The sequence below is a fragment of the Scyliorhinus torazame genome, chromosome 5, assembly GCF_047496885.1.
Source record: "Scyliorhinus torazame isolate Kashiwa2021f chromosome 5, sScyTor2.1, whole genome shotgun sequence".
NCBI classification, from domain to species: domain Eukaryota; kingdom Metazoa; phylum Chordata; class Chondrichthyes; order Carcharhiniformes; family Scyliorhinidae; genus Scyliorhinus; species Scyliorhinus torazame.
In genome coordinates this window covers 188,746,678-188,759,780 of record NC_092711.1, presented here as the reverse complement: position 1 = coordinate 188,759,780, position 13,103 = coordinate 188,746,678, and the positions used below count along the sequence as shown (strand labels likewise).

At 47.9% G+C, this 13,103-nt stretch overlaps 1 protein-coding gene across 4 annotated transcripts in view; it reads right to left on the bottom strand.

Moving 5' to 3' along the window:
- The window catches only part of LOC140420825 (uncharacterized), a 51,440-nt gene that overhangs the window by 6,570 nt on the left and 31,767 nt on the right, over window positions 1-13,103 (bottom strand). The window contains exon 1 of one of the 4 annotated variants that reach the window (XM_072504892.1): window positions 557-801. The exons of 2 other annotated variants lie outside the window; for them this stretch is intronic. The gene's annotated coding sequence lies outside the window, so the exon portion shown is untranslated. One more of the 4 variants, XM_072504891.1, reaches the window with a different exon arrangement.

Sequence of the window (13,103 nt, the reverse complement as noted above, 5' to 3'; positions counted from 1 at the left end):
CTTACTTTAAATCTCTGCCCCCTAGTTATTGACCCTTCTACTAATGGAAGAAAGTGCTTTCCTTTCCACCCTCTCAATGTCCCTAATAATTTTATACACCTCTATCAGGTCCCCTCTCGACCGTCGCTGCTCCAAAGAAAACAGTCCCAGCCTGTCCAATCTTTCTCATCCAATCCCAGTTACAAGCTGGACTGCCAATTCACCAGGCTGAATCTCCGAGTCATATTTCACCCCAAACTGAAATGGACAGCAGGGTGGCACAGTGGTTAGCAGTGTTGTCTCACATCGCCAGGGACTCGCGTTCAATTACAGCCTTGGTTAATTGGTTCTGTCGAGTTTGCACGTTCTCTTCGTGGGTGTCCTTCGGGCGCTCGGTTTTCCTCCCTCAGATCAAAGATATGCAGGTAAGGTCCAATGGCCTCCATCTGCACAATAGGGATTCTACCTCAGTTCCTTTGTCTAACTTCACTCCTGCCTCAGCTTATCTAAGAAACAACGGCAACCCACAATCCACCACCATTCCCTTGATAGTGAGACAGAATTCAGAAACACTCACCAAAACTCGTGAAACATCCACGAGGAAAATGGCGATTCGGTGATTGTGTCTGCTGTGATATGGCCCCAGACCCGTCACTCAAAAACCCCCAACCCCGCCCAGTTCACAGATCAACCTGCCAGCTTCCTGCACCTTAACCCAGCCCTGCCGAGGTGGGACAGTCCAAGGTGAGTGGTTTGTGTAATCAGGGGAGTGGGTCGGGTCCCCCCGTGCTGTGTCCCAAATGGTTTCTTTCTCTCCTCCCCCAAGGCCCTCCACACACTGCATGTAAAAGGTTGAACATTGGGAGCCTCACTGACGTCATATCCTGTACGTTTTATAGGTCCCACATCCGATTCAGTGTATGATTTTATCTGCTACCCTTCGCTTCACCAAGTCTTACTAATACTTAGAGTGCAACAGGTGGCACCTGGTAAATTATTCCCGACAGGGACCAGCACATACACTACGGGGACATCTTATTTTGTTTAAAGTCAGAAACGTTGATTCTTTTTCTCTCCTCGGATCTTCCAGAGCTGCTGAGTGTTTCCATTTTTTGTTGTTTTTATTTCAGTTTTGAAACATCAATAGTATTTTTTCTTTTATACGTTTCCAACACTCTGGTGTTTATTAATAATTTAATTCCTCCATTACTTTATAATCTGTAGTTTATGTCTTGAACCATGATTAATTGTTGAGCAATTGAATTAAATTACAATTTCACCACTTTTCTCGTTTTCTCACACTTCCTGTCACTAATATTAAATCCTGAATAATCTTAAATGGAAGCATCAGCCCAGCACCGACAGACCAGTCAGTTTGACTTCTGTGTAGAAAAACATTTAAAACTGGGTGTCAGGACAAAATTCCAGCAGGGATAGGGATTTTTATAAGGCAAATCAAATCGTTTAACTAACTAACCGGGACCTGGGATTCATGTCGCATTACATTCATTCCCCCACCATCTGGCCTGCGAAATCCTACCAACTGTCCTGGCTTGACACAATTCACACCTCTTTAACCTGGGGTTACCCCATCTCTGGATCTGTAAAGATTTAATCACCTGCTAATGCTCGTATTCCAAGCATTGTCTGGCATCTTTGAATCTGTCTGTACAGATGTTTCTGGAACATATCTCTTTATTCACCTGAGGAAGGAGCAGCACTCCGAAAGCTAGTGACATCGAAACAAACCTGTTGGACTTTAACCTGGTGTTGTAAGACTTCTTACTGTGCTCACCCCAGTCCAACGCCAGCATCTCCACATCATAACGTGCTTGAGTTATTTGATGAGGTAATAGAGACGGTTGTTGAGGGTTGATGTACAAATGAGTTGGATAAAGTCAGCAAATCATGTCAGCAAAGTTAAAGCTCTTGGGGCACAGACAGAAAGGATACAAATTTCACTGAGTGACAGGAAACAAAGAGCAGTGGTGAATGGTTGTTTTTATTTTCAGATTGGAGGAGATGTTTCCAGTGGGATCCCAAGGGGTCGGTGTTAAGACAACTGATTCATTGATATATGTTAATGGACGGGACTTGTTTGTGCAGGACGATATTTTTAGATGATACCAACTTTTCACGTTTTGTTAACTGTGATGGACAGTAATAAACCTCAAGGACATTGAGGAGATTGTGGAATGAACAGAAGGTGGAGTTGAAATTTAATTCAGAGCCGTCCGAAGTGAACCAGGTAAGAAAAAATGGAGAGATAATATAAAATAAAGGATATCACTGTAATAGGTGCAGGGGCAGAGGAACCTGGGGCTATATTTGCACAGACCACTGAAGATGGCAGGGTAGATTGAGAAAGCAGTTAAAACAGCATGATAGCACTGTTGCTCCACAGTTCCAGGGTCCCAGGTTCGATTCCCGGCTTGGGTCACTGTCTGTGTGGAGTCTGCATGTTCTCCCTGTGTCTGCGTGGGTTTCCTCCAGGTGCTATTAGGTAATTTGGACATTCTGAATTCTCCCTCTGTGTACCCGAGCAGGTGCCGGAATGTGGCGACTAGGGGCTTTTCACAGTGTTTGCAGTGTTAATGTAAAATTATTATTATAACATGTGGCAATAAAAATATTATTATTCTAGAATGTGGAATCTTGGGGTTTACAGATAGGCGCATAGTGAATAAATGCAAAGAAGTTACGACAAAACTGAATAAAACATTGGTTTGGCGGGTGGCGGCATGTGGCGTAGTGGTTAGCACTGGGCATACGGCACTGAGGACCTGGGTTCGAATCCCAGCCCTGGGCCAATCCACCTAACCTGCACATCTTTGGACTGTGGGAGGAAACCGGAGCACCCGGAGAAAACCCACGCAGACATGGTGAGAACGCGCAGACTCCACACAGACAGTGACCCAAGCTGGGAATTGAACCCAGGTCCCTTGCGCTGTGAAGTAACAGTGCTAACCACTGTGCTACCATGCCGTCCTGTCCTCTGGTAAACAATTTACTTTTTTAAAACGCCTTGTGTCGGAAATATAGTTCAACAATTGTCAGTAATTTCGTTTCCAGGAACTTATTTCAGCTGTTTAAGAAACCTCTGTGCTTGGTGGTCGAAATTTTTTAAAAATAAATTTAGAATACCCAATTCATTTTTTTCCAATTAAGGGGCAATTTAGCTTGTTCAATCCACCTACCTTGCACATCTTTGGGTTGTGGGGGTGAAACCCACGCAAACACGGGGAGAATGTTCAAACTCCACACTGACAGTGACCGAGCCGGGATCGAACCTGGGACCTCGGAACCGTGAGACTGCAGTGCTACCACTGCGCCACCATGCTGCCCGTGGTCGAGATGTTTAAAGGTTATTCAATCCCCCCTTTGCATGTCGATGTTAGACAGATTCCCCTCATTAATCATCTATTTGCAATAGTTAGATGGACAATTCGAACGTGTGTATCATTTATTTGATTCTGAAGTTTATTTATTGGCTCACTGCCCCAATTCGCCACATCATACAAAAAAAACACAATTTACGAATTGGATATCCAGTGGCAGGGATATTGCCCAGCATACCGAGCGGCAGTCCAAACGTGCCATAAGTAGGTTCAGGCAGCAGGCGACTGAGGGGGTCATCCAGCCGAACTGTCTGCCCCTCTTCCGCAGCCTAATTCGCGGCCGAGTGTCCCTGGAAAGGAAGCATGTGGTGCCCATGGGCACACTCAAGGCCTTCCGGGCTCGGTGGGCACCGCAGGGGTTGGGCTGCTTATCAACCCTGATTTTCACATCTTGGTTTGATGGTTTTTAAGTTTCCGTTTCCTCTTTATTCTTTTTGGGCTGTGCCCCGTTTGTTCTTTGGGGACGGCCCCTTTTAATTTGTCCACCAGTTAATTTGTGTTCTTCTATTTAGTTGATTGGGCCCTATAAAATGTATAGAGCGGCAGTACACGTCCCGTATCCGGACTACAGAAGAACAGCATGCAGGCGCGTTGCACGATAGCTCAGAGCATACGTAAGTGTCCGTGATGGGCAGACTGGTTGTTGTGTAGCCACCTAAATTGGCCAACTCCCGATTTAAAATGGCGAACGGCAAAGGCTGATGGGAAAGTCAGCCAACATAGACAGAAACCAGCAGCTGCAGGTTTGCTGTGTATTTACCTCTGCAAAGACCAGGCAACATCGATACCAGCGACCATCAGCATAACAATGTAGCAGCTATCTGCATACTGATGAGCAATCCCCGGGAACAATAAGTAACATTTTGGACATACAAAGCAAAGCCAGACTCCTCGGCGTCAGCAGGCGCCAACACAAAGCAGGTGAACGGGCACCTCAAGACCGCCCATCAATCAGGGAGCCTCTCCAGTATTGGAGAAAATCGAACCAAGCAATTGGGACAAAGTCCAATCACTTGGGACCAGGTACAGGATCCGCCCCGAAAGGCGGGAAGCCCCTGGGGACTATAAGAGTTAAGCCCCAAGTTCAAATCGCTCTCTTCACCTCTGCGTCCTGCCCGGGTCACCCAGCAAAACGAACCAACATTGACCGTGACTGGTGCAGTGACCCTCGACGAAGTAAGTCTCAATTCAACGCCCGCCACGAGATCAGCGCTCCGAGCTACCAATCCCTACCAACTTAGAATCCCGCAGACTCAGAACCCGAACAAAAAGGCCATTTGTTCCCCTGAACCGGTGGGCCAGTCCGAAGTTAAGTATAGGCCTGTTAGTTGTAGAAGTAGCTTAGACGTAGAATTTGTGCATGAGTAGCGATTACTGTGTATAATAAATGTGCTTTGATTTGAATCTTATTAATCGGTAGACTGGGTTATTGATCATTACTTGGACTTGAACCTCGTGACGGTATCATAAAGATACCTGGCGACTCGAGAGCAAAGGTAATAAAACAGAGCAATTGAACCAAGGAGAAAGTTAGCAACATTATTTGGCGACTCTGGTGGGACCCGATCTAGAAGTGGCATAACCACTCCAGGAGAACCCAAGAATTTGAATTAGAGATCCAACTGGAAACAGAAAACCACAAGTGTTCAAGCAGTTCTGATCAATACTCCTAATTCGGAAGTGTGTGTATGCATGTGTAACTAACAGGGCGATAAGGTAAAACTGATAGATTTTTTGTTGCGACAAAACTGTTGGGAGTTTGTATACCGGAAAGTAGCGAAAGCCGTACCCGTATTTACAGCACCGCCTTAATACCCCTGTCCCAAATTTGAAGAGCAGCATTCGGATAGGAAAGATGGCAATGCAGGCAATGCAACGCCTCATGAACCCAGAGGAATTTCCGGTCGCAGCGACCAGCAGCAGTAGAGTGGGACAATGTCCTATTTGGGAGGAAGAGATCAGGAAATATCTCAAAGGGAAAGGATGGCCCCTTTGCAATGAATTCTGTGACAACGAGGAATCAGGCACCGGGAGTATAGGACATACTTGGTGGGAGAACCTGAGCGAGATCCACAAAAAGAGCTTAGGGAAGGCTCGCAAGCCGGTGGCAATCATGTCCTGCTTGGCACAATTGCGAGGCACAGAGGAGGTCGTTTGGACGCTCCAGAAAGAAGTAGAGGGCATACATCGAATGAGTAAGGTCGATGTAAGCGATGTAGAAAGAGAAAACTTAGAATTGAGAAGGAAATTGGCAGCAAAAGACGGAGAGGTGGAGGATGCCAAAAGGGCACACCAGTCTTGTCTGGCGTACTTAAGCAGCTTCCAGTCTCAATATGAAAAGGCCTATCAGGACACGCAACGTGCAATCCTGGTACGTGAAGAAACAGAAAAGCAGGTAGAAGCATTGCAGAGACAGTACTGCGACCTAAAGGCAGTGTTAAGAGCACTCCATGCTGCCACCACAGAGCAAAGACAAAGCACGCTAGATCACGCAAAGTGCCGGAAGCAGATTGCAGAGCTGCAATCGCTGCTTTCAGTTCAGAAAGGATTCCAGGAAACCTTTGGAGCGAAATTAGATCAGGAAGACGGCCCTGATTGGGAAGAATTGAATGAAACAGCGCAGAGATATGTTCAGGGAACATGTGTGCAGGGAAAGCCACAAAAGAGGAAAGCGCCCCAACCCCCCACAGAGCAGATAGTTCAGGCTCCAATGAACCCAGTCACCACCCACCGCACAGCCACATCGGACGATGCGGAATTTCTATACTCCACCCCCTTAACAGTGACCCAATTACGAGACGCGTGCGATAAGATCATACCGTTCCTCCCCACCTCAGACCTCCACCATTTCTTTGCCACAGTAAAACATCAGGCGACCATGTACGGCCTGGATGAGCGAGAGCATGTAAAGCTCACAGTTTTAAGTTTAGACCCTTCAGTAGCAGCAGCCCTTCCCGACCCACAGAGTGTAGGAGGAGGCACCCTTGCAGAAATGCATACCGCGATCCTGGATGCGATCGGGTATAACCGGGGTGACCCCGTAGATGGCCTCAACAAATGCAGGCGGACCCTTTGGGATAGGTCCGGACGACCGGTAGTTGCAGCGAAAATTCGGGGACAGCCCATCGAGTTTCTATGGGACACAGGAGGGTCCCGCACCACAATAAATTCCTCCACCCTGTTTCAAAAAGACAAGTGGTCCACTACAGCCACCATCACCCTCAGCGGCTTTACAGGCCACTCACAGCATGGACACATCACAGCCCCTGTGCCCATTCAAATCGGTACCATCACCACCAAGCACCCTGTAGTTTTAGTCGATCTGCCCCACACAGCAGAACACATTCTGGGAATCGATTTTATGAATTCCCACAACTTATCATTTGATCCAGTCAACCAGTGTGTCTGGAAAATGGCAAAGTCTGCAAGAGCCCCCGCAACGCTCAACATAGGAGAATACGCGAACAAAATTAGCGCAGTAGGCAAATTTTGGTTCAACCCGACCACGCTTAGCACAGACAAGTAGGTTAGGGCAGTTCTGCAAAAGAACAGGGCAGCATTCGCGACCCACAAGCACGACTGTGGACGGATGACTGGCTCCGTTAAAATAACAGGACCTGACCCTAGACCCCAAAAGCAGTATGGATTTTCCCAAGAGGCAGAGGGAGAAATCTCAAAAGTAATAGAAAGCTTATTAGAGCAGGGCTTACTTAGATCAGTAGCCTCCACTAATAATGCCCCGATTTGGCCAGTGAGAAAGCCCGATGGATCATGGCGACTGACCATCGATTACCGAGAACTCAACAAAATCACCCCTGCAGCAGCCCCCAAAGTAGCCACAAGTCCCGAAACCATGCTCAAGCAGGGACTCAATTCCCGATTCTTTACGGTTTTGGATGTCAGTAATGGATTCTGGTCCATTCCATTGGCAAAGGGGTGCCAGTACAAATTTGCCTTCACTTTTAAAAATCAGCAGTACACGTGGACATGCCTGCCACAAGGATTCCACAACTCCCCCTCCATTTTCCACCGACAACGGCAAATGGTTTAGCCAAATTCTCTCGCCCTGAATGTCTGGTCATGTACGTAGACGACCTACTACTCCAGACAGACACCAAGGAAGAGCACATTGAGCTTCTGTCCGAACTCCTGGAACTCTTACACTCAATCGGTTGTAAAGTCAACCCCAAAAAGGCCCATATTTTGGAAGATAAGGTGATATATTTGGGAACAATTGTCACACATGGTAAACGTGAGATCGAGCATAAAAGGATTGACTCGATTGCTAAATTGCCCCTTCCCCAGAACGTTTCAGCCCTCCGGTCGTTTTTAGGACTGGTTGGCTACTGCCGAAACCACATTGACGGTTTCGCCAGCAAGGCAGCACCCCTCTCAGACCTCCTAAAGGAGCCCCCTGGGAATGGCTTCCGCAGCATACGGATGCTGTGGATGCGTTGAAGCAATCACTCATAGCAGCCCCTGCACTACAAGTTCCAGACCCATTATCCCCATACGCTATAGAGGTAGCAACCACAGACCGCACCCTTTCGGCCATGCTCCTCCAGGAACGGCACAAACAGTTAAGGCCCGTAGCTTACGCCTCCAGAATTTTAGATGCTGTGGAGCAGGGATTTTCAGCCTGTGAGAGGCACCTGCTCGCAGTATTTTGGGCAGTTCAGTATTTTTCGTATATTACCGGACTGAACCCCATCACAATTCTCACCGAACACACCCCCACCCAACTTTTCCTGGACGGACGACTCCAGGACGGTACAGTAAGCCAGATTAGAGCAGCTAGATGGACCCTGCTCTTGCAGGGACGGGACATCACTGTTAAACGGACAAAGACGCACACCTTTTTAGCCGACAACTTACAGTACCCCGGCACCCCCCATGAATGTGAAATTATCTCTTCACACCACAACACAGGCCCCTTTATCGCGAAAACACCCCCCAGAAAGATAGGTAGTTCTACCCAGAGCCCCCAGCACACAGACACGTATGAGCCCATAAAGATCTATGTGGATGGATCTTCCAGTCTTGGATGGGAAGCGCAAAACAGGTTGCGGTATATATGTCGAGGACGCGCAGGGAGGCGCCCTAGAGGAAATATCATTAAAACTGCCAGGCCACTTAGGCGCGCAGGCAGCAGAACGTGCGGCCATCGCATATATAGTGGAACGCACTGATTCCTTCCCCAGCGCAGCAGACATATACTCGGACAGCCTCTATGTCTGTAACAGCCTCACGGAATTCCTGCCCCTGTGGAAAGCAAGAGGATTTGTTTCCGCAGATGGAAAACCCCTCCCCTCAGCCCCATCACATTTTAGAGAGAGCACAGAACAGGACTTTTGGGATAGTCAAAGTTCGTAGTCACCATCGTTCCTCCCCCCCTGGAAATGTGAAAGCCGACGCACTGGCTAAAGCAGGTTCCAGACACGGATACTTTTGGACACCCCCCGAAAGCGCACCAGTGAATGCAGTTCAGGTCTCACAGACTAGGATCGAGGATCTAGTGGAGGCCCAGAAGCAGGACAGCAATCTCAGAGAGATTGTAAAAGGAAAATATCCAGCACCCGACGAGAGATTTAAAAATGCTCTGACCACACATGACGGTGTGGTGTTAAAAGACACCCTTTATGTAGTTCCTGAACAGGACAGGAATCAACTGATTTGTTTGTTCCATGACGGTCATGGACATCAGGGAATCGATCCCACTACAGCCCACCTCAAGCAGCTTTGTTGGTGGCCGAATTTAAAGGACAATGTAAATCACTACATCGAGAATTGTCGTATCTGCGCCCAGAATAATCCGGACAGATATGCCAAAAAGGCTAAGCTTAATCACACCCGACCCGTTAATGGCCCCTGGACTAACCTCCAGATTGATTTTATAGGACCATTGCCCCCTTGCAGGAATGGTTATAAATATGTACTCGTGGTGATAGACACGTTTACGAAATGGGTGGAAGCATTCCCAGCCAGAACACGGCAAAAACCACAGCCAAGATTTTGACCCACCACATCTTTACGAGATGGGGACTCCCCCGCAGCATTGAATCCGATCAAGGTTCCCATTTTACGGGACGTGTCATGCAGAACGTCCTCACGATGTTTGGCATCACCCAAAAATTCCACATAGCATACCACCCACAGTCGAGTGGTATCGTGGAGTGCATGAATCGAACCCTAAAATCCACCCTCAGAAAAATGGTCCAGCAAAACAACACCACTTGGGACTCAGTCCTCCCTTTTGCGCTGATGTTTTTGCATAATACAGTTTCCACTTCTACATGTTACACCCCACACACCCTCATGACCGGACGCCCCATGAAAGGCACAGAATTTTTATTAGGTTTAGACTTGACCAGCCCCGAAGTGACGGCCCTCACACACGAGAAAGCAGTAGAGCAATTAGTGAATAATGTTAAAACGGCTCAGCTAGCAGCCGCAGTGAAATTGGGCACGAGAAAGACACAGAGCAAGGCTTGTTTCGACAAGACAGTGCATGCGACTTGAGTACAGTGTAGGACAGCAAGTCATGCTCTCCGTATACAACCCCAGCACATTCCTGTCACCAAAGTACTCTGGTCCGTACTCCATTGCGGACAAAGTAAGCCCTTCCGTATACAAGATAAAGTATCCCAACGGTAAGACTGCGTGGTTCCATATCAACCAGTTGAAGGCATATGGAACACAGTCTAACCACTCACACCACGTCATGCTCGACGCAGCACACCACACCCCGCCCACAGCCAACGTAACCCTACCATCCCCCAACACGTCCAGCCCAGCCACGGACTCGACCTCGACTCCACCCCCGAAATATACACTCCGCCCCGGAACGCCCACCGACTGCAGCAGCAGAGACAGCGACTGTGACTCGGACGATAGCCACAGCACGCCTCCCTACTATCCCCATGCAACAGGACCCACACCCAGCGATTCCGACTACGATCCAAGTGATCCCTTCATGATCACTTTCCTAAACAAACCCCACCACCGACCACCGACCTACCATGACGACCCCGAGTCCGTCCCCACACAACTAGACACCACCTATTGGCACAGGGACAACTCATACAGACTCGTCCGAAACGACGAGAGCGACCCCAAGTCACACCATGCAGCCCTATCAACCTTAATACATTCAAGAGTTTGTCATCTGGGAGAAGATGACGACCTTGAGTCTGACTCCCAACACGAGAACCCCTTTGCGACCCTGTTCGCAACCGATAACTGAGGTGTCCAGATGATGTTTTAAAAGGAACCGCTTGGGAGAAACGGTGTCCTTTCTGATGGAACCTGCAGCATGTTTTATGTTGTTTGTAGTGTTTTGTTAAATGTTGTATGTCAAACAGGAACATTTTTATTCCCACGGCCCCACGCCTTTTCAGCCGAAACCTCTGAGGACTTGTCCACAGAGACTTGCTATTGGCCAGACGCTAGTTCAGAGGAACTAGTTTGTCTGCAGAGACTTGTTAAGGTCCCAGACGCCAGTTCAGCGGAACACGTCTGTCGACAGATACCACACCCCCATTTATAACTGCTCTTCTGGTTCAAGGAAGGAACCAATACGGCAGCCCCCCCACGATGACTACATTTCTTGCCCGTTCTTGTCGGTTGCTCAGGCAGTGGAGAAACGGCTTGGGACCCGCCCTGCCTGGGAACCCCCCCGTCTGGTCAACTACGCTCGGGTAGGGGAGACACGGCATTGGTAGCCGTCCTACCCGGGGACTCCATCCAACTCTTACCCGTCGCGGCCCATACGCACCTCATTTTGGAAATTTTAGTTCAAAAAGTTTCGTTTCGTTTCAGGTAACCCTTAGGTTGCCAACCACATGCTATTTACATCCTGAAACATTTGGATGGTAGATCGCACAGTCTGCGAGACGGCTCGCATGGGTTCATTATTTGAAAGTGTGTCTTGTCCTGAAATTCGGTTTTTGAAAAAAAAAATGAGGGAATCACACATAGTGACCAATTATAAAGGGAGTAATTGGCACTAAAGGACAGACAGGCTATCATACGAGATGTTAAACCAAGATAGTTACAGACACTATGCTTGATTCCACAGAACTCCAGAGGCTCCAGGAGCGGAGAAGAGAAGGGAAGAGAAGAGAAGAGAAGTGAAAGAAGACGCACCATGAGGACATCCTCCGGATTGTACATCATGATAATGGACATTTGGTTGCGAGTGAACGCGAACCCCATGACCTCAAGCCCCCCAGTCGTTAATGATTCACTTCCCCACAGTACCCAGAGCCCAGTCACCAGCGACACCGCACCATCTTGGTGTGCCAGGTTTATAACCTCGTATTCCCTGTCCCACGTAATAGAATCCTTGCTGGTATTGGCGATACTCTGCTGCATCGTGCAGACTATGCGTCTAAGAAAATGGAGAAGGAGAGCCTACCGCGCTCGCACCCCGGTATAGGATCAGATCCCCTATTTTCGGGTACGACCAGACCCCCGACCCCAGCAATCTATAATAAAGAGAATTCATTTGCGGTTTTATTGTAAATAAAGAAATGTAAAGAAATGTTCATGAGCAATTGTACGATCCTGAGCTTGACTGCCAAGCCAGGAAAAACGTGTATAGACTGCTATGATTTTGTTTGTATGGTTGAGGAAGTTAGAGTGATGAAATGTTTAAGTGAGTGTAGTGTATTAAGAATAGTTAGAGGTTCCCATTTTATTGTTTTGTAATGCATGAATTGTCAGTTAAAATTTTTTTTGCATAGTTATGGTCAGTGTAGAGGCCATGAAAGAAGTGCTCCCCAGGTCAGGGAATGGAAAGCAACGTAGTTATGTGATCCTTCACGCTTCGCGTTAGGATCACAAGGAGGGAGTGTAGCCACCTAAATTGGCCAACTCCCGATTTAAAATGGCGAAAGGCAAAGGCTGATGGGAAAGTCAGCCAACATAGACAGAAACCAGCAGCTGCAGGTTTGCTGTGTATTTACCTCTGCAAAGGCCAGACAACATCGATACCAGCGACCATCAGCATAACAATGTAGCAGCCACCTGCATACTGATGAGCAATCCCCGGGAACAATAAGTAACATTTTGGACACACAAAGCAAAGCCAGACTCCTCGGCGCCAGCAGGAGCCAACACAAAGGAGGTGAACGAGCACCTCAAGACCACCCATTGTTCAGGGAACCGCTGCAGTATTGGAGAAAATCGAACCAAGCAATTGGGACAAAGTCCAATCACTTGGGACCAGGTACAGGATCCGCCCCGAAAGGCGGGAAGCCCCTGGGGACTATAAGAGTTAAGCCCCAAGTTCAAATCGCTCTCTTCACCTCTGCGTCCTGCCTGGGTCACCCAGCAACACGAACCAACATTGACCGTGACCGGTGCAGTGACCCCCGACGAAGTAAATCTCAATTCAATGCTCACTACGAGATAGGCGCTCCTAGCTACCAATCCGTACCAACTTCGAATCCCGCAGACTCAGAACCCAAACGAAAGGCCATTTGTTCCCCTGACCTGGTGGGCCAGTCCGAAGTTAAGTATAGGCCTGTTAGTTGTAGAAGTAGCTTAGACGTAGAATTTGTGCATGAGTAGCGATTACTGTGTATACTAAATGTGCTTTGATTTGAATCTTACTAATCAGTGTACTGGGTTATTGATCATTACTCCGACTTGAACCTCGTGGCGGTATCATAAAGATACCTTTTTTTCAAAAAAATGTTAGTTAAGAGTTTTTTAACAACATTT